This window comes from Salvelinus sp. IW2-2015, linkage group LG32 (assembly GCF_002910315.2).
Source record: "Salvelinus sp. IW2-2015 linkage group LG32, ASM291031v2, whole genome shotgun sequence".
Taxonomy (NCBI): Eukaryota; Metazoa; Chordata; class Actinopteri; order Salmoniformes; family Salmonidae; genus Salvelinus; species Salvelinus sp. IW2-2015.
In genome coordinates this window covers 26,800,758-26,825,807 of record NC_036871.1, presented here as the reverse complement: position 1 = coordinate 26,825,807, position 25,050 = coordinate 26,800,758, and the positions used below count along the sequence as shown (strand labels likewise).

General features: G+C 42.9%; 1 long non-coding RNA gene across 1 annotated transcript in view; it reads left to right on the top strand.

Moving 5' to 3' along the window:
* LOC139023449 (uncharacterized) overlaps positions 1-25,050 on the top strand; it is a 763,591-nt gene that overhangs the window by 96,782 nt on the left and 641,759 nt on the right. The window lies entirely within an intron of this gene.

Here is a 25,050-nt window from a genome sequence, read left to right as displayed (position 1 = left end):
TTGAGATGTGAGGTATCACGATCTCTTTCAATGATTGGCAGGAATGGAGGAGGCTTTTATCCCTAATAGATTGCCTAAGGGCGAACAAAGCCGCCAATGGTTTAGTTTGCCCAACCTTAGGCGAGCACCCAGACACAGTCTCAATGGTATGGCTGAGCTGACTACACTGACTGTGCTATTGGCAAGAACTCCCACTAATGCTGCAGGTATGCTACAGCCTGCTGCCTGCGCCTGCACCCTATTTCATTGTGGGGCTAGAGGAGTTAGAGCCCTGTCTATGTTGGGTAGATAAGGATGAGAGACCCCTCCAGCTAGGATGGGAGTCCGTCACTCCTCAGCAGGTCAGCTTGGTCCCTGTTTGGTGGGTAGAGTCCAGAAAGAGGGCCCAATTATCTACGAATTCTATCTTGTGGGAGAGGTGCAGAAAAAACAGTTTTCAACCAGCGATTGAGTGCTGAGACTCTGCTGTAGAAGCTCGTCACTCCCCCTAACGGTGGGGCCAGAGACAATTAACTCGATGCCGACCACATCTTTTCGAAGCTGATTACACGCTGAAAGCTATGTTGACTTGGTGACCTCTGACTCGTTCATTCATTCTCTTCATTCACAAAACCATCCCCATCTCTTCCATACACAACCATCCCCATCTCTTTCTATTACACAACATCCCCATCTCCTCTATACACAACCATCCCCATCTTCTATGCACACCCATCCCCATAATTTCTATACACAACCATCCCCATCTCCTCTACGCAACAACCTTCCCATCTCCTTCTATACAACCATCACACATCTCTTCTGTACACAGCATCCCCATCTCCTCTATATCAACATCCCCATCTTCTCTATAGACACCAGCCTCATAACTTCTATACACAAACCCATGCCCCATAACTACTTACAACACACCATCCCCATCTCCTGTATACACAACCATCCCCATCTCTTCATTTCACAACCATCCCCATCTACTTCCATTCACAACATCCATCCTCCCCTATCTCTCGTAACCTCCACAGCCCCCCCCCCCCCCCCCAAAAATTTTTTTTTGTTTTTTTCCCCCTTTTTTTTTTTTTCCCGTTTGTTTGTTTTCCCTTTTTTATTTTAACCACACCATCCCATCTCTTTTATACACAACCATCCCCATCTCTTCTAGTACACAACTATTCCCATCTCTTCTATACACAACTATTCCCATCTCTTCTATACACAACACCCATCTCTTCTATACACAACCATCCCCATCTATTCTATACACAACCATCCCCATCTCTTCTATACACAACCACCCCATCTATTTCTATACACAACATCCCCATCTCTTCTATACACAACCAGCCCCATCTATTCTATACACAACCATCCCCATCTCTTCTATACACAACCATCCCATCTCTTCTATACACAACATCCCATCTCTTCTTACACAACTATTCCCATCTCTTCTATACACAACCATTCCCATCTCTTCTAATACACAACCAGCCCATCTTTCTATACACAACCATCCCATCTCTTCTATACAACAACATTCCCATTCTTCTCTATACACAACATTCCCATCTCTTCTATACACAACTATTCCCATCTCTTCTATACCACAACTTATCCCATCTCTTCTATACACAAACCATCCCCATCTCTTCTATACACAACCCATCCCCATTCTATTCTATACACAACCATCCCCATCTCTTCTATACACAACCAGCCCCATCTATTCTATACACAACAATCCCCATCTCTTCTATACACAACCAGCCCCATCCTATTTTATACACAACCATCCCATCTCTTCTATACACAACATCCCCATCTTTCTAACACAACATCCCATCTCTCTATACACAACTATTCCCATCTCTTCTATACACAACCATTCCCATCTCTTCATACACAACCAGCCCCATCTATTCTATACACAACCATCCCCATCTTCTTCATACACAAACTATTCCCATCTCTTCTATACACAACTATTCCCATCTCTTCTATACACAACCATCCCATCTCATCTTACACAACCAGCCCCATCTATTCTATACACAACCATCCCCATCTCTTCTATACACAACTATTCCATCTCTTCTATACACAACTATTCCCATCTCTTCTATACACAACCATTCCCCATCTCTTCTATACACAACCATCCCCATCTTTCTATACACAACCATCCCCATCTCTTCTATACACAACCACCCCATCTCTTCTATACACAACTATTCCCATCTCTTCTATACACAACCATCCCATCTCTTTCTATACACAACCATCCCATCTATTCTATACACAACCATCCCATCTCTTCTATACCAACCAGCCCATCTTTCTATACACAACATCCCCATCTCTTCTATACACAACCACCCCATCTTTATACACAACATCCCCATCTCTTCTATACACAACTATTCCCATCTCTTCTATACACAACTATTCCATCCACTCTCTTTTCTATACACAACCATTCCCATCTCTTCTATACACAACCAGCCCCATCTATTCTATACACAAACCATCCCCATCTCTTCTATACACAACTATTCCCATCTCTTCTATACACAACTATTCCCATCTCTTCTATACACAACCATGCCCATCTCTTCTATACACAACCAGCCCCATCTATTCTTATACACAACCATCCCCATCTCTTCTATACACAACTATTCCCATCTCCTTCTATACACAACTATTCCCATCTCTTCTATACACAACTATTCCCATCTCTTCTATACACAACCATCCCACCTCTTCTATACACAACCTCCCATCTTTCTATACACAACCATCCCCATCTCTTCTATACACAACTATTCCCATCTCTTCTATACACAAACTATCCCATCTCTTCTAACACAACCAGCCCCATCTATTCTATAACACAACCAGCCCCATCTCTTCTATACCCAACCAGCCCCATCTCTCTATTACACAACCATCCCCATCTTTCTATACACAACTATTCCCATCTCTTCTATACACAACTATTCCCATCTCTTCTATACACAACCAGCCCCATCTATTCTATACACAACCATCCCCATCTCTTCTATACACAACCAGCCCCATCTTCTTCATACACAACCATCCCCATCTCTTTTATACACAACCATCCCCATCTCTTCTATACACAACTATTCCCATCTCTCTATACACAACTATTCCCATCTCTTCTATACACAACCAGCCCCATCTATTCTATACACAACCATCCCCAATCTTCTATACACAACCAGCCCCATCTCTTCTATACACAACCATCCCCATCTATTCTATACACAACCATCCCCATATCTTCTAGACACAACCAGCCCCATCTATTTATACCACAACAATCCCCATCTCTTCTATACACAACCAGCCCCATCTATTCTATACACAACCATCCCCATCTCTTCTATTACACAACTATTCCCATCTCTTCTATACACAACTATTCCACTCTTCTATACACAACCATTCCCATCTCTTCTATACACAACCAGCCCCATCTATTCTATTTACAATCATCCCCACATCTTCTACACACAACCATCCCCATCTCTTCCATACACAACCATCCCCATCTCTTCTATACACAACCATCCCCATCTCTTCCATTCACAACCATCCCCACATCTTCTATACACAACCAACCCCATCTCCTCTATACACAACCATCCCCACATTCTTCTATACACAACCATCCCATCTCCTCTATACACAACCATTCCCATCTCTTCTATACACAACCAGCCCCATCTCTTCTATACACAACTATTACCATCCCCATCTCTTCTATACACAACCATCCCCATCTCCTGTATACACAACCATCCCCATCTCTTCTGTACTCAAAAATCCCCATTTCCTCTATTCACATCAATCCCCATCTTTACGATACACAACCATCCCCATAATTTCTATACACAACAATCACCATCTCCACACAACCATCCCCATCTCCTCTACACACAACCATCCCAATCTCCTCTATTTACTACCATCCCCATCTCTTCTATACACAACCATCCCCATCTCTTCTATACACAACCATCCATAACTCCTCTCACCACTCACAGATGTTGGCGTAAGTAGTGCAGAATGCAATATACACATGCATTTGCACATACTCATTCATGCACGTTGGTATGAACTCACACACAGACTCTCAGATGTGCACACACATTTTCATGCACACAGGTCTTAACACACACACACACACACAAATCTCTCTTACAACCGAGTTCGGCTTAATCTTACTATGATCTCTACACAGAGGCCAGATTTGGAGGGTTGCAATTTCCTTTTTCATCGTGAAAGGGGCAGCTGCGTTTGGTACACTCCGGCATTCCACATACTTTACTTCCACATACTACCTGGAAATGGAGACATGCCGTATTGTTCCTTCCTCAGTTTTGTCGCCTGGTTTCTTGATCTGATCTATAGGATATATAGGCTCTTCATCAAAGAAGCCTATTTTGCATTGATAACCAAATATAACCTCAGAGACTGTTCAAACAGTAAACCAAACAACAAGAATCCACACAAAAGGTATTTTGTTTAGAAATATTATCTATTCCCGGCTGTTGTGAAATGGTAGAACCTGCTGTAGCCAACTAGCTAGCCATGTACTTTTTTACTCTGTGACCAAAACATTATCTATTTTTTGATGATGTAGGAATGAGGATACACAAGGAAGTATAATAAGGGGAATATTTTTTAAAATTATAAATAAGATTTTTTGTCACAGAGATGTGGGAGATAAAAATGCTAGCTAGCTTGCTATATTTTTAGCTAGTCTGCCAGCTAGCCAGTCTGCTAGCTAACTACTACTATCAAGGGAAGGCAACTCTTCCTTGTTTTCACAAAAACTTTGCTATCGCACCCTTGTGAATGGGAGTGGGACAGACAAGGATATCATGTTACCAAAAGTTGTCTGCTACTCCAAACATCCCACGTGCACTCACTCAAGTAGATCAACAGAGTTAAGCTTCTAGTTACCTTTACAACTCCTAGACCTCGTCATCATCCCTCCAACACCTCTCGCTTGTTCTCTCCGCCCCCTCCGCCCCTCTCCGGTTCCCCTGTTTCCCTCTCTGCTCTCCTCCAGACAAGTCTCTTTTTCGTTCATTGTGGCCCTGGGGGCTGGGGGCCAGCAGAACACTTTTCACCAGCACCAGACAGCTTATCACAGCACTTTATCAGTATGATGTGGGGAAAGGGATGTGGGCTCAACCTCTTAACTCTGCTCCGAGGCTCTGTTCAGCTAGTCAACAGCCTGTCAGAAAACAACTGTTTGTAACCTGGGAGACAGAAATGTATGACCCTGTGACAAGGGGAAAGGTGTGTGTGTGTGTGCGTCAACGTGTGTGTGTGTGCGTGCGCRTGCATGTGTGTGTAAGGTGAGGAAGCACAGGCTGTGCTTTGTGCAGGAAGGTGAGGCCACTTGTGCCAGGTCCGGTTCACACACAGGGTCTCTTGTTGCTGCAGGGGACAGAGGCTGACGCTTCACGCTTCCTAAAAGTGGCAGTCAGGCTGAACCAGGCTGGAGGCTGGAGCCAGACTTCAGGTTACTGTTTCACTGGTTCTCCACACCCTAAAAGCCCCACCTCATCTCCCCAACGCAACACTCCGACCCTCCACCATCGGCATAATGCGCCCTTTCATCGGCACGTCACAAACCTTATGAAACATTATGCAAAACTTTATCAAGGAGGTGTTGAAAATGGAAACATTCCTGGGTCTCAGAGCCCCTAAGCTGATAAAACCTTGGATGTGAATTTCTGCTTTGAGAGAGAGAGAGTCAATCACTTGGTTTTAACACATTGGGGCTGTTTTGAGCCTCCATTCTAGCATCTCTAGGTTTTGGTCAAAGGCAACGTTTCATTTCAGAACAGGGCCGGGTTGTGTGTAGTCCTCCATGTCATTGGAAACATACGGTGTGTTTGATGGTGTGGTGATTGAGAGGAATGGGTATCTGTGCGGTGGTTTCTGACTGTACAGTGCTTGGTGTCAGACAAACTAGGGTCCTCTCCTGAAGTACAACACTTTGGTCACGTGATATCAGATGCACAAGCTACAGTGGATGGAAAGAAAGAAAGAGAAAGAGAAAGAGACACAGCGAGACAGAGAAATAGAGGGAGACATACGGTATTGGCTCAATATGTTGTGATGCGCCACTGAGTCCAATGTGAGTTAACCAGTATTTAGACACAGCCAGTTCCTTGAGAGGCAACATGGATAAAGGCTCCATCCATCATCCTCTGGAGAGAAAGCTCTCACAGCGATAGAGCAGACATCATTATCTGGACCATTTAAATGGGAAAAACACACAGATGCCTCCCCTTCATTTAACTGTCCAATTACGTGTGTGTGTGTGCGTTTGTGTGTGTATCTGTGTGTCGGGGGAAACATTGCTCCAGGTGCAACGAAACCAAGTCGCTTTCCAAAAATCACAGCCCTGCTAGGTGGAGGGTGAATATGCGTAGGCTGAGCTGAAACCCAACTGTTGTTTGTTGTCTAATATTACCTGAGAAACGGAGACTGTTTGAAACTACCAGGAGAATGGCAGGGTAAGAGAAGCAGTGAGATTTATACCATTATTGTTACCTGCTCCCACACAGACGACGGCTGTCCTTAAGGAGGGTTGGGCTCAGTATCTGATGTTAGTCAGCTTTATTGTAAAAGAGTCAAGAGGTCACGGATAGTAGATAACCGATGAGTGTATAGGCTATAAACTGTCAATAAGAATAGCTTGGTTTGTCAGCTATTCCGCCATAGAGATGTGAGAAAAAACTACTGTGTTCTATTTAATGATGTAGTTTCAACTATATTTATATCACATCTCTGTGACCGATGTAAATTAAAGTGTAATAATATGGAAATGAATAGTGGGGTGTCATTATAACAAACTGTCTTAGGACCTCTTTACAACACACTACATTGACGACACATACTTGGTCCAGGAGAGATAGTTGTGTAGCGTAAAGAGATGGTTCTAGATTCAAATCTCTGTTTAAGAGAGGTAGTGTGGGAGACATCTACGCCACATACCCCCTTCTGAGTGGTACAGTGTAAAGGCGCCAGCATGCTTCAGTTCGTCTGCTGCCTAGCCCAACTCTGCTTACCGAACGAATGTGCAGGCATACTCCCTTCGCTTGAAAAACAAGAAAAATCGGCAATAGTACTGTCTATTTTGAGATGTCGTAGCCAGTATATACTTCCTCAAAATAGTCAGAATTAATCTAAGAGAACTCAAGAAATCTGTTACTAATTTTGACGTTTTTGCTGGGGAGATCTTAGTCGCACAATTTCATATCTAACTACGATGTTTGGTGCAGTATTTCTCAATGAACAAATATGCATGAAAATGAGTCGTCTTTCGTTGAATGACAACAAAGACTTTATTGAAAGATCTCTACTGTTGTCAAATCACCGACGAAGGTGCGTCGACTTTGGCTACCGACTTCGGCTTGCCTCGATAAATGTTTTGTGTGCCCGAACAGCCGGAAAAAAACTTTTCGAAGTCCAAAGCTAACAAAAACATCACAAAATCTTCCGAACTGTTATGGCTGGGAAGCATGCGGAAGCCTTTAAGACAACAGCTGTACCAGACCACATGTTCCTGCAATAATTGCCTTAATTACCACATTTTGCTATAAAATAGAAATTTTATGGCATAAATATCCACACATTTGTAAATCATTGCATTAGTCAAGTGTGCAACACTAAGTGCAATATGGTTTAGATGAGAAGCTCCTGGATAGTTTGAATTGCTATCCTTATTTTCTTTGTCTGTGTATTATGGTATTTACAGTATGCTAATAGCTGCACTCACACATGAAGCATGAATGTGGCTTTGGCCACACCACATCCAAGGTAGTGTTAACAGAAAAGTTGCAAATTTGATGTTGAAGACAGATAGATCTCACCAGACATATTTTACTAATGCTATTCTACCCAAGGCTAAAACAAACAGAAATGTTGCAAATCTGATGTTAAAGAGAGATAGATCTCACCAGACATATTTTACWAATGTAAGTACAYCCTCAGTGAGGGACATTAGCACTCACAATGATGTGTGAGGGAATGCGCCACACCTTACTCTGTGACTGTGGGCCATGGCCTTATCACTGCTTGATGAATTATAGTAACACCCCTGCTATCTTAATGGCCCCCTCTCTTTCTCTCTCGCCCCCCCTTTACTCTTCTCTTCTCAATTCAATTACTATTTAAATGTCTATTTAAGGGCTTTATTGGCATGGGAAACATGTTAACATTGCCAAAGCAATAGAAATGGATAATACACTAAAGTGAAATAAACAATAAAAATGAACAGTAAACATTACACTAACAAAAGTTACAAAAGAACAAAGGCATTACAAATGTTATATTATGTGCAAATAGTTAAAGTACAAAAGTTAAAATAAATAAACATAAATATGGGTTGTATTTACAATGGTGTTTGTTCTTCACTGGTAACAGGTCACAAACCTTGCTGCTGTGATGGCACACTGGTATTTCACCCAATAGATATGGGAGTTTATCAACATTGGGTTTGTTTTCGAATTATTTGTGAATCTGTGTAATCTGAGGGAAATATGTGTTTCTAATATGGTCATACATTTGCCAGGAGGTTAGGAAGTGAAGCTCAGTTTTCACCTCGTTTTGTGAGCAGTGTGCACATAGCCTCTTGTGAGCCTCGTCTGCCTACGGCGGCCTTTCTCAATAGCAAGGCTATGAGTCTGTACATAGTCAAAGCTTTCCTCAAGTTGAAGTCAGTCACTGTGGTCAGGTATTCTGCCACTGTGTACTCTCTGTTTAGGGCCAAATAGCATTCTAGTTTGCTCTGTTTTTTGGTTAATTCTTTCCAATGTGTGAAGTAATTAGCTTTTTGTTTTCTCATGATTTRGTTGTGTCTAATTGTGTTGCTGTCCTGGGGCTCTGTGGGGTCTGTTTGTGTTTGTGAACAGAGCCCCAGGACCAGCTTGCTTAGGGGACTCTTCTCCAGGTTCATCTCTCTGTAGGTGATGGCTTAGTTATGGGATGTTTGGGAATCGCTTTCTTTTAGATGGTTGTAGAATTTAACGGTTCATTTCTGGATATTGATAATTAGTGGGTATCGGCCTAATTCTGCTCTGCATGCATTATTTGGTGTCTTACGTTGTACACTGAGGATATTTCTACATAATTCTGCATGCAGTCTMAATTTGGTGTTTGTCCCATTTTGTGAATTATTGGTTGGTGAGTGGACCCGAGACCTCACAACCATATAGGGCAATGGGTTCTATAAATGATTCAAGTATTTTTAGCCAGATCCTAATTGGTATGTCAAATGTTATGTTCCTTTTGATGGCATAGAAGGCCCTTCTTGCCTTGTTTCTCAGCTCGTTCACAGCTTTGTGGAAGTTACCTGTGGTGCTGATGTTTAGGCTGAGGTATATATAGTTCTGTGCTCTAGGGCAACGGTGTCTAGATGGAATTTGTATTTGTGGTCCTGGCAACTGGACCTTTTTTGGAACACCATTATTTTTGTCTTACTGAGATTCACTGTCAGGGCCCAGGTCTGACAGAATCTGTGGAGAAGATCTAGGTGCTGCTGTAGGCCCTCCTTGGTTGGGAGAGAAGCACCAGATCACCAGCAAACAGTAGACATTTGACTTCAGATTCTAGTAGGGTGAGGCCTCTCTCTCTCCCTCCTCTCTCCCTGGGCCCTGGGCTTTGATTCTGCATCCTCCCACTGTTTCATTATTCAGGGCTGCTTTCTATCATTATCCAGTGTGTGTGTGTGTGTGTGTGTGTGTGTGTGTGTGTGTGTGTGTGTGTGTGTGTGTGTGTGTGTGTGTGTGTGTGTGTGTGTGTGTGTGTGTTTGACTCTCTCTCCTATCATTAGATAGGAGAAGGTGAGTATATAAGACCCATGCAGGCTATTCTTTATTACTGTATCTCCTCTCACTTCACTGATTTGCTGTGTTTGGGCTTCTCTTATCTGTGTGTTCCCCATGCTCCTTACAGCAGCTCCCTCCCACAGACCCAGTAGGCCTTCCTTACTCTCAGGCCATGACCCCAATCAGGTGTCATATCAGTTGCTGTTTACTTAACTGTCACTGCAGTGATTATAGAAGTTAACCGTGTGTTGGAATCACACAGACAGCAGTAGCAGTATGTTTCCATTTGACTTAATGTGGAGAGTAGTTCATATTTTATCATTTGTATTACTTTTATTTGATTGTGTTCTTCTGCATTACACATCGTCAGTATGACACATAGAGCATGTCTATGTGTGCCAGGTCATACCAGCTCTCAAGGCAAGCCCTGCAGTTAGGCCAATCCTGTTCTGACTTTCCATATTAAAGTCAACTGAAGGAGATGAGTCATGAAAGACGGAGACGTAAACGTGTTCACAACAAGAATTGCGTGGCAGTTGTCAAGGGAATAATTAATAAGACAACGAAACAAAAAACAATTCACACCTGTCATTTTCTCCACCACACCATGATTAAGCTGAACAACTGGAGCAGACAAGCCCACTGGGTATTTAGAAACAATTACTGCTCCTAAACGGATGATAACATTGATTCATCATCTCTTTCTTTATGCAGAAAAGCGTTACTAAGTGGGGCATACCCGTGGTTTTGCTACTGTAACAACAGGCTGTTTCTGATGTGTGTTGTAAGGTGTAGGGTTACACAATGTTGTGTTTCAGAATGTGTGTTGTCACTGCTGTAGCCAGGCCCAACAGGCAGTGTGGAGGGAGGCCAGAGGGACAGTGCTTAGTGTGTGACCCCATCGTTAGTGTTGAGCAGGGTATCCTGGAGGCTCATTTCCTGGTCTTTAAGAGGGCATCCTTTCCTTTCCCACTGCAACTTCCTCTGTTTTCACACCCAGAGAAGAGAGGTTTACCTTGCCAGGCTCCTAGATGAGAGACACACGTAAGCACGTACACACTGTTCAATTTGACCCCAACAAATGGCCGTCTAACAACYACCCACAACAGCCAAACATATGCTCTCACACTAACACCATGTTGAGTGACTTGTGGGTCTGCCAGAGTGAGAAGGAGGCATGTGGAATGACAATGGCTTTGGGCATACCTTGACCTTAGATCAACTAAGAAAGGTTTTGTTACTTTAGTCATTTGAAAATAATGCATATTTCGTCGTTGATGATGGTATACGGGTATCCGGGTCAATGGGGCGGCAGGGTAGCCTAGTGGTTAGAGCGTTGGACTAGTAACCGAAAGGTTGCAAGTTCAAATCCCCGAGCTGACAAGGTACAAATCTGTCGTTCTGCCCCTGAACAGGCAGTTAACCCACTGTTCCTAGGCCGTCATTGAAAATAAGAATTTKTTCYTAACTGACTTGCCTAGTTAAATAAATGTAAAAAAAAAAAATGACATAAAGAACAGACAACGACCAAACGGATCAAATATATTAAGTCCCAGATCATGCTTGCTTTTTCAAGATAACCTCTTATTCCCCAAATGACCCTCAAACGGATGACACTTAGGTGATCAAGGCTATTTCACGTTGTTTCTTTGGTTTAACACAATCTAATATTATTCCACTGTGGTGAGACAAGGACAGGTAATCATATCCTTGGGAGTCATTAGACTTGATGAAGGTCCTTGAACACATGCACGTGCACACGCACACACACACACACACACACCTCCTGTTTGACCAAGTGTCCCTGTGGAAGTTGACCATAACAGACAGGAAAGGCTCTTTTAAAGCTTTTCACTCTAATAGAAGTGTTTTCCCTAACACCTCAGTGGATAGGCGGCAGGACCTCAGCTTTACCAACCTCAGTCTCTGTTCCTGTGGCTGCTGACTTACAATAGAACAGTAGAGAAGGTGCACCAATACTGGCACTCCATTAGGGACAGAAGAACATCAAGCCCATACATCCGTAATACCTAGCCTACTATTTCTTACATGTATAAATAGCTAGAAACACTGGCACTTAAACAGTAGAGACCATTTATATTCATCATAGTAAATGTCCTCATTATGTCAATGGATGAAACCAAAAGGGATATTTTCAGACACTACAATTGGGGAAGACTAAACTATAACTGTATCCCTGTGTTTCTCATGTTTCCACCCACAGTTTAACCAAAGTGCAGCACTGGCCTCTAATTGGCTGTCTCTCTCTCACATGAACACCAATTAGGCGTGATGTGGGACAGAATTAAAGGCCTACGCACTTTGCCGTGAGGAGCACTTGTTTTTCTCTCTGCATGTCAGAGAGAGAGAGAGAGAGAGAGAGAGAGAGAGAGAGAGAGAGTGGTGTGCCGTCCAAGCACTCTGGTCGTAATGTTCCGGGAACTCCAGGGGAAAAAAATTGGGAAAAAGAAGGCCATGAGGTTTTCTGGGTAATAACTCCATCCCCCGGTCGGGCCGGCGTTTGGGCAGTGAGGGAAGAAGGAGGAGGAGGGTTTCTTCTCTCTTTTTTTTTCGTCGTTCTTTTTTGTTCTGGCAGGTTCCACAGCCACCCCTCCACGGAAAGCCTACTCTGCACATTCTGCAGACAAGGGTCTTCAGGGAGGAAATAGGGAGGAAATTGTGCAGAAAATGTAAAAATCTCTCTCTCTCTCTCTCTCTCTCTCTCTCTCTCTCTCTCTCTCTCTCTTTCTCTCTCTGAAAGAGTCCTTGTTTTGGGACCAGTGTGGCTGTCGGATGCCCTTGGGGTAGTGTGATTTGATTGTAATGTTTTCATTATTCCAGCCCATGATGGGTAAAAGGCTGCATCGTGGCCCACTGCCAGAGTTTTCTATTATACTACCTTAATACGAAATAATACCAGGACATGGGCACACAGCATGTGAATATGGCTTTAAGACAAGCTCATACTGTAACACGATGCAATTGTAATAGATTTGGACTTATCTCCTCTGTGCCAACTGGTTGAGAAACTGTGCTGATTATTTATAATCCCTGGCTTTGCCAAGAATGTGGAACATGGATGTGCTCTGGAGGAACAGAAAACTTAAGAGGCAATGGCTTTGCGAGGTCTTGGCAGATTTCATCCCCTATACCCCATTAGACACTCAATGGTATGGTTCATCTTGCATACTCAATTTGTCACTTTTACACTCTTGCAGGAGTTTGTTTAAGGGCTGGGAGAGGGGGTTTTCTGCTCCAGTCCAGAATGTGTGTGTGCCTCTCTCTCTGTGTTTGTACTGGGGACGAAGGGGATAAGAGCTAAGTTGAAGAAGTGGGGGTTTAGGTAGAGTTAGGGGTCGAAAGGGGGTGTAGTGTTTGGGAGGCTGTGGTTTCAGGTGAAGGGGTTTGAAATCTTCTCAAGGGATCTCATTTGTGCCAGGTGGCCACACTTCGCAAGGTGCCCATAATAACCTGTACCACATACTGTCACCTGTGTGTGAGGTGATAGGAGGGCTTGGCTCTAACTGTCCCGCCCTGTACCTTTCTCATAACTTCCACTGGGGGGTGCTGTGTCTGAGAGACACACAGTGACTTCATCTACCTCACACTGAGCTCACAATAGCTTTCTTCAATCTGTGATGCGACTGACACAGTGTCAAATAAGACATTTTAGAGCTTTGATTTTTTAGCAACAGAAAATCCCAATCTTATTTGTAGCTCATTTGTAATACTCGTAAGAGTCTGTGCGGTACTTAGCTACTTAGCGTAGCTTGCTACTACAGTTGAATAGACTTGTATTGGCAGTGTACAGCACTGTGAGTCTAATATGGATACTCCCTCTCTCTTGTGATGGATTATGAATGGAGTGAGAGCAGATGTTCCAGAGTGTTTATCTGCCAATCAGCTGAGGAGGAAGTGAAGTGAAGGGACTTCCTGTCTGTGCTCACCCAGATTCCCAACATTCCCAACACACACTGGGAATAGGACTACTATGGGTATCAAACTCTGTCAATGAGAATGTGAGTATAGAGAATATTTACTGCCCTGAAACTGGATATTCAGCGACGCCATACAGTCATAGATAAAGCATATACTGTACAAGGTATGGGTATGGCAGTAGTATGTTATGTACATGTGTTGGAAATGCAGGGATAGCCTATATCACAATGTAATGTATGAAACATGTACTTCCATCACACATGGAATGAGCATGTCAGTACAATACAGTACAATGTGTGTTGTTAAGAATGTGTTGCTGAATGACAGACACCATCACAGTCTATTAGCTTGTGGCCATATGTTAGAAATGTGTTCTTGTGACTTTAGAACAAACCATTCAACCCATGTAATAGACATACTGTAACACATACCATTAGCACACTGTTGCAATGTTTTGTCATCTCACTTGTGAGGCCAATAATTCACAAAGAATCCTAAAAGAACCACAAGAGTAGAGTGGACAGCAGGGTGTTTCCAACGCCGTCGGCCATTGAAGCCGATGTTCGTTCGAGTATAAAAAAAAAGGGTCAAATGAAAACAGGGGATGTCACAGGAGGAAATGTAGTCACGCATGTTAAATGTATCAGAAAAAAATAGATTTGGTAAATAAAGAGAGGATGGAAAGGTTGTAAACTTCACAGGCCTTGGCCAAGGAGGAAAGAGACCCATGCGGTCTCTGATTACTTTTCCAAAAACCTCCTCTCCTCAAGCGTCCGTCTTCCATACAGACTGTGTCCCAATGATATTCAAATTTCACAATACAGAGGGAGAAACCACAGGGTTCAGGATTAAAGCAAACAAGATTGCCTGCCATTATGTCAGATTGTGAAATGTGAGTTCCAATACATTTTACCTGATGAAATTAGACCGCTTGCAAAAAAAAGGATTGTCTAAAATTTAGCGTGGACCAGAATGAGGCTCTTTCCCCACTACCTATTGTTCCTCCAGTGAGGAATGACCAGAGAATGTTTCTGTAACTGATCTCCAGATTATTGTCGCCTGGACCTCAAAAAGAAGTAGTAGCAGTATGCAAATCAGGGAGCCACATGAACAGCTTTTTCACAGATGCGATTAGATTCCCGACGTTCACCAACAAGATTTGTTCAAAATGAGCCGTTCGTTTTGGAACAACCGATCACTAATTGTTCCTTTTATACGACGGAATGACTCATGTGAGGATGTCTCATCAGACAGGTCATCAGACAGGTCTCTGTTCAGGTCTGAACCACAAACAACACGGGGAACCCGGCTCATTGCTCAGGCCAGGAGGGAAAACTTAATTGGACCTAGTTTCTAGGAGGGGGACTGGAGTATTGACTAGAGTTATTGGCAACAGAACTAAGCAGCTACAAAAGGCCAAGTGAAATGTCCTGTAACAGGCAGACTCGCAGGGTTGTGATTAATCTGTGTGTTGTGCCTTGACTTCGTCCGTCAGGCCTGACAGAGCTCGTAATGGAGCGTAGGAAGGGTTCAGATTCCAACTACAGTACAGGTAGAGAACCTGGAAGAGGTCTGGAACTAACTTCAGCTGATTACAAAAAAAGGGACGTTTACATGTCGGGCTTGATCAAATAAACAAGTACTCCATGGAAACTCATCAATCAAAATAGAGATGTGGGGGGGTGTGACATTTCTTTTTGTTGATCAAATACTTTTTTCAAAAGCTTTGTAAAGATCGGGTAACAAAAGTTAAGGTGGTCTGTTTCCCACGGTAACAACAGGGGAATTCATTCATCAAAACTTGAAGGTGGTGATTCAGGTTGGGGGTCTTGGTTGGGGAATATTTAACGGATTTGCGAAATAGTTAGGATTTCAATGGTGGTGGTGCTAATCAGGGAGAACCAGCTATGGGGGGTGTAGGACACCTGGCCTGAACCTCATTACCACCAAATGGGCCAACAGCAGCAGTAACAGCAGTCAGCAGCAACAGCTGGGCCCAGGGACACTGCATGGTGGTGGTCAGTTGAGGAAACATGTGGGAGTGGTCATGCCACAGCCTGACGAGGCGAAACATATGTGGACGTGGCAGTGCACACTGAGGAGGAAGACATTGTGGGGAGGTTGGTCACTGCAGTCAGTAGGAGGAAACATTGTGGGGAGGGGTCAGTGCACAGTAGGAGGGAAGACATTGTGGGGAGTGGTCAGTGCACAGCTGGAGGGGGAAGACATTGTGGGGAGTGGTCAGTGCACAGCTGAGGAGGGAAGACATTGTGGGAGGTGTCAGTGCACAGCTGAGGAGGGAAGACATTGTTGGGGAGGTGTCAGTGCACAACTGAGAGGGGAAGACATTGGGAGCGTCAGTGCACAGCTGAGGAGGAAGACATTGTGGGAGCGGTCATGGCACAGCTGAGGAGGGAAAACATTGTGGGGAGGCGGTCAGTCGCACAGCTGAGCGAGGAAGACATTGGGGAGGCGGTCAGTGCACAGCTAGAGAGGAAGACATTGTGGGAGGCCAGGGGAAAAGGAGGAGAGAGAAGGAAGAGAAAAGAAAGGCTTTACTATACATCATGTTTAAAGCCTCAACACTGGATGTACACATCATTTGAACTCTCATATTATTGCCGTATATACTTCTTTCTCCTTGTCTCTGTATGTATCTCACTAGGCCTCCTTATCCCCCTTCTCTGTCCTTGCTCCTTTATTTATCTTGCTAGGGGCTTCTCTATCCTTGTCCCTATATTTATCTCACTAGCCTCCATATCCCCCTTCTCTCTCTTCCCCCTGCATGTATCTCTCAGCCACTCAGTCAGTTCATTAATCCTGCCTGAACTACACTAGACGCAGAAGAATGCAGTTTGTCTTCCCTGACGGAGATGATTGGTCCAGACAGAAAGATAATCGAGGGGGATTTCGGCCCATCTCCATCTCAGACTCAGCACATCCTCACCTCGGCCTCCTCTGATGCCAAGTTTAAGTACGTTACTCAACATTGTGACATCCATACGTGATTTAAACTTCCTTTTGTGTCTCGAAACTCTCTCATTCTCTCTTGTCTCTCTCTCTCTCTCCTCTCATCCCCTCTCTCTCTCTCTCCCCTCTCTCTCTATCTCTCTCTATCTCTATCTCTCTCTCTCAAAATTCTATTCTCTCCTCTCTCCTCTCTCTCAACTTCTCATTCTCTCTCTCCGAAACGCTCTCATTCTCTTCTTTCTCTCTATCGAAATGCTCTCATTCTTCTTGTTCTCTCTCTCTCTCAGCGTTCTCATTCTCTCTCTCCGAAACGCTCTCATTCTCTTTCGATCTCTCTCACTCGAAACACTCTCATTCTCTCGTTCTCTCTCCGAAACGCTCTCATTCTCTTTCGTTCTCTCTCACTCGAAACGCTCTCATTCTCTCGTTCTCCCTCTCGAAACGCTCTCATTCTCTCTTGTTCTCTCTCTCTCGAAACCTTCTCATCTCTCTTGTTCTCTCTCTATCGAAATGCTCTCATTCTTATCTCGAAACCCTCTCATTCTCTCTCTCTCTCTCTCTCTCTCTCTCTCTCTCTCTCTCTCCTCTCTCTCTCTCTCTCTCTCTCTCTCTCTCTCTCTCTCTCTCTCTCTCTCCTCTCTCCGAACGTCCTCATTCTCTCTTGCTCTCTCTCTCTCTCTCTCTCTCTCTCTCTCTCTCTCTCTCTCCTCTCTCTCTCTCTCTCTCTCTCTCTCTCTCTTCTCTCCTCTCTCTCTCTCTCTCTCTCCGAAAATGCTCTCATTCTCTCTCTCCCTCTCTCTCTCTCAACATTCTCATTCTCTCCCTCTCTCTCTCAATGTTCTCATTCTCTCGTTCTCTCGTTCTCTCTCTCTCTCTCTCTCTCTCCGCTCTCTCTCTCTCTCTCTCTCTCTCTCTCTCTCTCTCTCTCTCTCTCTCTCTCTCTCTCTCTCTCTCTCTCTCTCTCTCTCTCTCTCTCTCTCCCCTCTCTCTCTCCTCTCTCTCTCTCTGTCTCTCTGTCTCTCTGTCTCTTCTCTCTCTCTCTCTCTCTCTCTCCTGGTGTCTGTCTCTGTCTCTCTCTCTCTCTCTCTCTCTGCTTTTCAGATATATGTTTTTACACAGTCCTGCAACCTTTAAAAGGCCAGTGATTTTAACAAGGCAATAAAAAGCTAAACAGGTTCTACTCTATAGTCCCTGACCTGTAGCTTTACACATGCACAGTATAATTGCGTGCTTGTTGGTAAAATATTGTATTACTTAAATGTACATACATAAAACAACAATGACAATTCTGTACAACTTCCCCACATCTTTCACATTCATTTGGTATAATTTTATGCATTCTATTTCAATTGTAAGAATTTTGATATTTTAATTAACCAAAAATATCAAAATACTTGAGAGTAGTTGAACTCACTGGACGGGGAGGCCAGAGTACTGTGTGTGACCTCATAAAGAGCAACATGAGGGTTTGACAGCAAGAGAAGGAAATGTAACAATGTAACAATAAGATTGTTCAGAGCTTCCTTTAACATGAAAGCCACGGGGAGAGAAGCAGTGCTATTCTGGGCCTTAAAAGGCTAATTTCTTCCTTATTTTAAAGCCTGCTTATTTATTAGGGGGATATTTGGAGTATTTATAGACCGAATGAAAGGGGTCTGGTAAGACACAGGGTTGGAGCAGGCCCCCAGTGTCCGGTCTGGAGCGTGAAGCCACAAGCTCTGCTGGTCAGCTACTGCATAGCAACCTAGCGGTACCCAAAGCCTTAGAAAGCCTAAGTAAATTACAATTGCCAGAAAGTAAATCGTTTTTGGGGATAGATATTTTGGGCTCTAAAATGTGTTTAATATGATCAAGTTTGATCCCCACAGTAAATTATTTTAAAGTTAGCTACAAATCGATTAGTGATTAGTGATTAGTGATCCATTCTGACTACTACATAAGTCGTCACACATGACCACGTGCGGACACAGACCAATCACAGGCCGACAGGCTACAAGGAGGCTCCCGGTGCTCTCTCAGGATGAAAATGACTACATCGGCCATAATCCTTTGCTAGTTACAGCCACTTTCACCATGATCCTTAGAGATTTTAATGTGCCGTTCAGCAATATATGGCTTGTTTCAAATTCAAAAACCTCCGGCTTCATGCGCCATCGGAAGTTTTCCATAGGAATATATGGATGACTTCAGAGCTATCACTATATACTGGTTTTAATGTCTATGGGTTGGAGAGTGTCAATTCACACAGAGAGTGGAGGAGTATGCAGCTGTTGTGCCATGGATATACCATGCACTCACACATCATGGTCCAAACACACCAACACAGGTTTTCGCCAGGCATAAAGAGACCTATGTTGTCCAAAAGGTTTACCCCAGTTTGCCAAAAAGCACCTGGAAGCACCTGGATGATTAACAAGACTCTTGGAAGAATGTTCAATGGACAGATGATTATGATTATACATGATTAGATGATTATACAAAAAGTATAACTTTTTGACGACATGGGTCCCATCATGTCTGACAAAAACCAAACACTGCATTCCACAGTAAGAACCTCATACCAACGGTCAGCATGGTGGTGGCAGTGTGATGGTTTGGGGATGTTTTGCTGCCTCAGGATCTGGATGACTTGCCTTAATAGAAGGAATCATGAATTCTGCTCTGTATCAAATAATTCTACAGGAGAATGTCAGGCCATCCGTCTGTGAGCTGAAGCTGAAGCGCAGCTGGGTCATGCAGCAAGACAATGATCCAAAACACACAATCAAGTCTACATGAAAATGGGTAAAAAGCAACACATTTTAAGTTTTGGAATGGCCTAGTCAAAGTCCAGCCCTAATCCCAATTGAGATGTTGTAGGACTTGAAACGAGCAGTTCATGCTTGAAAACCCACAAATGTCGCTGAGTTATCAATTCTGCATGGAAGAGCTGGCCAAAATTCCTCCACAGTGAAGTGAGAGACTGATCAACAACTACAGGAAGTGTTTGGTTGGAGTCATTGCAGCTAAAGGTGGTAAAACAAGTTATTGAGTGTAAGGGGGGGCAATTACTTTTTCACACAGGGGCATTGGGTGTTGCATAACTTTGTTTATGAAGTAAATTAAATAACTATTATTTATTATGTTATTTGTTCACTCAGGTTCCCCTTTATCAAATATTACGTTTTGGTTGAAGATCTGATAACATTCAGTATCAAAAATGTGCAAAAGTAGAGAAAATAAGAAAGGGGACAAATACTTTTTCACGGCTCTGTAAATACTACCTCAATTACCTCAACTACCTCGTACTCTTGCACATTGACTTGGTACCTGTACTCCTTGTATATAGCCTCCTTATTGTTATTTTATAGTGTTACTATTTTCTTTTTTTTATTTAGCAAATGGTTCTTACTTCTTTACATTTACATTACATTTAAGTCATTTAGCAGACGCTCTTATCCAGAGCGACTTACAAATTGGTGCATTCACCTTATGATATCCAGTGGAACAACCACTTTACAATAGTGCATCTAACTCTTTTAAGGGGGGGGGGGGGGTTAGAGGGATTACTTTATCCTATCCTAGGTATTCCTTAAAGAGGTGGGGTTTCAGGTGTTCAGGTTCTTAACTCTTCATTGTTGGGAAAGGACTCGTAAGTAAGCATTTCATAGTAACGCCTGCACCTGTTGTATTCGGCGCATGTGACAAATAACATTTAATTTGATTGATTTGATTTGACATACACAAATTCAACAAAGGAGTGGCTCAAGGATTTTTCCTTTTCTGAATTAAAACGGGCTCTGTTACATTACAGAAACTGCATCCTAACATCCGGGTCATGCACGTTGCAACCTAAAAGAGATATTATACAAAACACCTCCGGATATTCATGAAATGATCCCACCTTTGATTAGCTCCAGAGGCACTTCCTGTTCTGTGAAGCAGAGAAAAGTCCTTGCTGCAAAGAGTGTGTACTGTATGGCCAGGTGAATATGTTTCCTCCTCTCCCTCCTTCCTGTTCTTCTTAAGAGCACGGCAGGTGAGCCAGGCGCGGCCCATTTAAGATTAATGGATTACATAGCCAGTATCCCAACCTTGCAGTGACCGTATCAATCCTCAATAGAGCAGCTGTGATTACATGTCTGTGCACATCCAGTATATAGGAAGGCAGGGGTTAGGGGCAGAATCCTGGATGCATGGCCAAGTAGCAGTTTACTTATGCATGGACTATTTAAATACCCTTGGATAAACCTTCATGGAAAGTGACATTAATATCCGTTTGAAACCTGCTTACTGTAGTTATTATGATTTGGTTTTAGTAACTTTTTGCTCCTGAACTTAATCAACAACCTGAAAGAAGGAGGTGTGGAGGTATGATGGATGTATGTAGACAGATAGACACTACATGACCAAAAATATGTGGACACTTGCTCATCAAACACCTCATTCCAAAACCATGGGCATTAATCTGGAGTTGGTCCCCCCTTTACTGCAATAACACTCTCCACTCTTCTGGGAAGGCTTTCCACTAGATGTTGGAACATTTCTGCGGGGACTTGCTTCCATTCAGCCAGTAGTGTAGAAACATACCAAAAAACAATTAGGCAACAACAAATCCAATCCCTTTTAGACAACTTCCTAGACAAAACATTTCACTGTAATAGTGAATGTGAAAATTTGGCAGTAGAAGAAGGCGCCGAGAAGAAGGCTGATGTTTTACGTGTTCCTATCCAATTTTGTTTTTTTGTTTGTTTCTTTGCATTGTTTGTAACTTATTTCTTTACTTATTTTGTACATAATGTTGCTGCTACCGTCTCTTATGACCGAAAATAACTTCTGGACATCAGAACTGCGATTGCTCACCACGATCTGTCAGAATCCTTTTTTTCCCCTAGCGATTCCGGTCGAGCCCGACGTGAATGACATACTGCTTTCAGGGAACAGGCCCAGATCCCCATCATTTGCGTGAAGAGAAGGCGGAGAAAAAAGGTCCGGAAGGCCTTCTGAGAATTCATAGGCGATCGAATAAACCCCCACTGCTTTCCATTCTGCTAGCAAATGCGCAATCTTCGTAAAATAAAATCGATGACCTACGCGGAAGATTAAACTACCAACGGGACATTCAAAACTGTAATATCTTATGCTTCATGGAGTCCTGGCTGAACGACGAGATTATCAACATACAGCTGGCTTGTTATAAGCTGTATCGGCAGGATAGAACAGCGGCGTTTGGTTAGGCAAGGGGCGGCGGACAATGTATTTTTGTAAATAACAGCTGGTGCACGATATCAAAGGAAGTCTCAAGGTTTTGAGTATCTCATGATAAGTTGTAGACCACACTATCTACCTAGTGAGTTTTCATCTGTATTTTTCATAGCTGTCTACATATCACCACAGACTGTGGCTGGCACTAAGACCGCACTCAATGAGCTGTACTCCGTCATAAGCAAACAGGGAAATGCTCACCCAGAGGAAAATCTGACCATAATTCTATCCTTCTTATTCCTGCTTACAAACAAAAATTAAAGTAGGAAGCACCAGTGACTCGATCAATAAAAAAGTGGTCAGATGAAGCAGATGCTAAGCTATAGCTAAAACCTATTTCCCCTCAGGAGACTGAAAAGATTTGTCATGGGTGCTCAGATCCTCAAAAGGTTCTACAGCTGCACCATCAAGAGCATCCTGACTGGTTGCATCACTGCCTGGTATGGCAACTGTTCGGCCTCCGACCGCAAGGCACTACAGAGGGTAGTGCGAACGGACCAGTACATCACTGGGGCCAAGCTTCCTGCCATCCAAGACCTCTATACCAGGTGGTGTCAGAGGAAGGCCCTAAAAATGTCAAAGACTCCAGCCACCCTAGTCATAGACTGTTCTCTCTGCTGCCGCACAGCAAGCGATACCAGAGCGGCAAATCTAGGTCCAAGATGCTTCTAAACAGCTTCTACCCCCAAGCCATAAGACTCCTGAACATCTAATCAATTAGCTACACAGACATTTTGCATTGCGCTCTTTTACGCTGCTGCTACTCTCTGTTATTATCTATTTATAGTCACTTTATGGCAAGTGGTACCGGAGCGCCAAGTCTAGTTCTCACTATTGTTATTTTACTGCTGCTCTTTAATTAATTTATTCATATTTTTTYCCCATATTTTTTTACTGCATTGTTGGTTAGGGGCTCGTAAGTAAGCATTTAGTAAGCATTAGTTCTCACTATTGTTATTTTACTGCTGCTCTTTAATTAATTAATTTATATTTTTCTCCCATATTTTTTTACTGCATTGTTGGTTAGGGGCTCGTAAGTAAGCATTTCACTGTAAGGTCTACTACACCTATTGTATTCTGCGTATGTGACTAATACAATTTGATTTGATTTGATTTGAAAGCATAAACAGTATATTTGACCTTGCAGCTTCCCTTTCAAATCTAAAAATGTCAAGCAGTCAACCTAAGAAAATGAACAATAATGACAAATGGTTTGATGAAGAATGCAAAAACCTAAGAAAGAAATTGAAAAACCAATGCATCCGAAAACATAGAGACCCAGAAAACCTGAGCCTACGCCTTCACTATGGTGAATCATTAAAACAAAACAGAAATACACCATGGAAAAAGAAGGAATCAGCTTAATGTAMTTGAATAATCCATACAATCTAACCACTTCTGGGAAAATTGGAACACACTAAACAAACAACATGAAGAGTTAGCTATCCAAAACGGAGATGTGTGGGATTAACCACTTCTCTAATCTTTTTGGCGCTATAACAAAGAACAAACAGCAAAAACATATTCATGATGAAATACAAATCTTAGAACCACCTATTAAAGACTACCAGAACCGACTGGATTCTCCAATTACATTGAATGAACTACAGGACAAAATACAAACCCTCCACCCCAAAAAGGCTTGTGGGGTTGATGGTAAATTCCACTTGGCCATACTTAAATTCCAATTGGCTATATTTAAACTCTTTAACATCATCCTCAGCTCTGGCATCTTCCCCAATATTTGGAACCAAGGACTGATAACCTCAATCCACAAAAGTGGAGACAAATTTGACCCCAATATACGCGGGATATGCGTCAACAGCAACCTTAGGAAAATCATCTGCATTATCATTAACATCAGACTGTACAAAAACAATAGAAAACAATATACTGAGCAAATGTCATATTGGCTTTTTACCAAATTACCGTTAGACAGACCACGAATTCACCCTGCACACCCTAATTGACAAACAAACAAATCAAAGCAAAGGCAAAGTCTTCTCATGCTTTGTTGACTTCAAAAACACTTTCAACTCTCTTTGGCATGAGGGCCTGCTATACAAATTGATAGAAAGTGGTCTTGGGGGAAAGACATACGACATTATAAAATCCATGTACACAAACAAATGTGCGGTAAAATGGGCAAAAAATATACACATATCTTTCCACACTGCCCTGGGGTGAGGCAGGGATGCAGCTTAAGCACCCACCCTATACAACATATATATCAACGAATTGGCAAGGGGACTAGAACAGTCTGCAGCACCCTACTAGAATCTGAAGTCAAATGTCTACTGTTTGCTGAAGATCTGGTGCTTCTGTCCCAACCAAGGAAGGCCTACAGCAGCACCTAGATATTCTGCACAGATTCTGTCAGACCTGGGCCCTGACGGTAAATCTCCGTAAGACAAAAATAATGGTGTTCCAAAAAAGGTCCAGTTGCCAGGATCACCAAAACAAATTCCATCTAGACACTGTTGCCCTAGAGCACACAAAAAACTATACATTCCTCAGCCTAAACATCAGCAGCACAGGTGACTTCCACAAAGCTGTGAACGATCTGAATGACAAGGCAAGAAGGGCCTTCTATGCCATCAAAAGGATCATAACATTTGACATACCAATTAGGACCTGGCAAGATAAAGTTGAATCATTTATAGAACCCATTGACCTATATGGTTGTGAGGTCTGGGGTTCACTCACCAACCAAAAATGTACAAAATGGGACAAACACCAAATTGAGACTCTGCATGCAGAATTCTGCTAAAATATTGTCAGTGTACAACATAAGACACCAAGTAATGCATGCAGAGCAGAATTAGGCTGATACCTGCTAATGATCAATATCCAGAAAAGAACCGTTAAATTCTACAACCACCTAAAAGGAAGCGATTCCCAAACCTTCCATAACAAAACCATCACCTACTGAGAGATGAACCTGGAGTCCCCAAAGCAAGCTGGTCCTGGGGCTCTGTTCACAAACACAACCAGACACACAGGACAGCAACACAATTAG